Below are 2472 nucleotides of genomic sequence, written 5' to 3' on the forward strand. Positions count from 1 at the left end.
AGTTAATGCAGTAAATGCGGATGTTTTTCCATCTCTGGGAGTATACCTAGGGAAAAGAATGAGGACAAAGACACAGAGGAATGGTCATGTCTTGGGATGCTGCTTGGGACTAGGCTTCCACAGCCAGCTGGAAATTCCCAAGGTCTGATTTGGGTTTCACCCAGATTGACTGAAGGGCACCAAGACACAGACCGTGATGCAGGAGAGGACAGAACACCCAAACACACCATCCATGGGCCCGGAGCAGGGCTGTTTTCATGTTTGCAGCTCCAGCTGTGTTGCAAGCAGGCTGGGAGCAGAGCGAGTCCCAGCTCAGCTCTGAGCTGAAGCATGATCTCAGCGTGAGCCAGGGGAAGCGCCGCATTAGCAAGGAACTCGCCGCACTGCATTCCGTGGTGCTCCGCGCACGGCACAGCGCAGTGCCGGCCAGCAACCGTGCCCATGTCGTGGTGCCCGGAGCGCCGGGTGGGACAGAGCGTGCCCCATGCCCGTGTCCTACATCCGCATCCGTGTCCCGTATCTACGTCCCATGTCCCGTGTCTGTGTCCCGTGTCTGCTATCCCTTGCTCACGTTTGTGTCCCTTGTCTCCTGTCTCATGTCCCGTGTCAGCGTCCATGTCCACATCCACGTCTCCCATCCCGTGTCTCTTGTCCCATATCCATGTCCATATCCAGGTCCCCTATCCCATGTCTGGGGTCTCATATCCCCTGTCCCATATCCATGTTCATATCCTTATTCCCTGCCTATTGCTGTGGTCCAGCTGCCCTGACCGGGTGCCCTCCCTCTGTGCTCTCTGTGCTGTGTGTCAGCATCCCTGTTCTTAACCAAAGGTTGCTCAGGGCTCAGTCGCAGTGCCCTGCAGGCGGTGGGGTAACGGGGCTGTGCTCCGTATGGGTCAAAGCACCACATTGTGGCTGTTATCTGCTCTGGCACCATTTCATTACACTTTTCTGGGTCAGGATGAGTAAGTTCATGTCCTGAAAAAATTAAAGGCGAACAAGAAAGGCAGTGCACATCTGTTCCTGCTGTCACAGGTGGGGGCTGAGCCCGAAGGCCTTTCCCATAGGCACGTGCCAGAGATGCCTTTCCCCAGCCCCGGCCATTTACATTAATGAGGCATTCAACCCTCAAACCTGTTTGTGGCCCACTGCGATGTCACCGCATGAAAGGGGACTCTGGGGTACCATCCACCCTATCGATGCTGCACAGCCACGTTGGTGGCGCCACCAGGAGTGCAGGAGACCCTTGGATGTAAGGAAGAGGCTGTTCACACTGAGGGCAGTGAGGCAGCAGCACAGGGTGGTCAGGGCAGCAGCAGTCCCGATGCAACAGCGCAGGGCAGAGCTGCCTCTGCTCCCTGCATGAAACACAGCCTCACAGCCCCTCTGCAGACCTGTGGGCACAGCAGTGTGGGGCCACTCCCCAAGAGCCTCTCCCATGGGGTCCATTTCCCCATTGCTGTGAATGGGGCAGGTCCAGTTGTGAGGAGCACTCAGGGCTGGTTTAATGGGGGGGGAGGGAGTGAGAAGGAAAAAAAAAAAGTAGGAAGCATTTATTCAAAAATATATCTTTACTTTTTTTTTTTTAGTTTATCGGCTATTTAAATAATCCAGTTAAAATATATTTTATTGCACATGAAAGAACCTTTCTGGATTCTCACTTTCCTATATAAAATAAGTTCATCTAGAGAGAAAAAGCAAGAGAGGGACTCCTGTACACACACATGCATGCACACTTGCACATTCACTACTCAATACCACAGCAGCCAACCTCCTGCAGGCTGCTCCTGCACATCGAACAGCTGCAGGCAGTGGGGATGGGCTGCAGCGGCCACTGCAGGAGCAGGAGTCAGGCAGGAGCCCACAGGAAGGCAGCCAGAGAGGAGAAGCTGCAGCCCATTGCTGTGCCCAAAGCAAGGCACACACAGAGCCTGGGCAGTGCCAGCAGTTGCTCTAAGGCTGTGTGTAACGAGTGCCTCAAACCATGTTAACTGGAAGAAGCTTATGGGATACCCCATTCATTACTGCAATCTGAATTTGATTTCATGCCCTTTTCAGGTGATTATTTTGGGAAGACTGAGGTCCTCCAACTCAAGCTGTGAGTAACTTGCTCTGCACACACATCTGTGACTGTCTTAACTTCTCATTCCAGAATAACACCCTTGGAATCAGGATCCTAATAAAAATCCACCTCGAGAACCTTCCTCCTATGCACTGTGTGCTCTTTCCAAACCTCTGTCTTTCCCCTTCCTGCATTCCTGAAAGCCTGGGGTTTTTCCCCCAAGTTAAGCCACACAGCAGAGAGCAATTAGTGTTGATAGTCAGTGTGGCATCAATCTTCTACTATGGAGTAACTCCTGTCCACAAATGATGGGGTGCATGAAGCTGGTTGCTAAGGCAAGTCCTCCTGGCTCAGTGCTGCATCCTGCTCCAACCACCTCCTGCAGTAATTAACTGGGGAATTGGTGTTGT

Source organism: Meleagris gallopavo, chromosome 16 (genome assembly GCF_905368555.1).
Source record: "Meleagris gallopavo chromosome 16, MGAL_WU_HG_1.1, whole genome shotgun sequence".
Taxonomy (NCBI): Eukaryota; Metazoa; Chordata; class Aves; order Galliformes; family Phasianidae; genus Meleagris; species Meleagris gallopavo.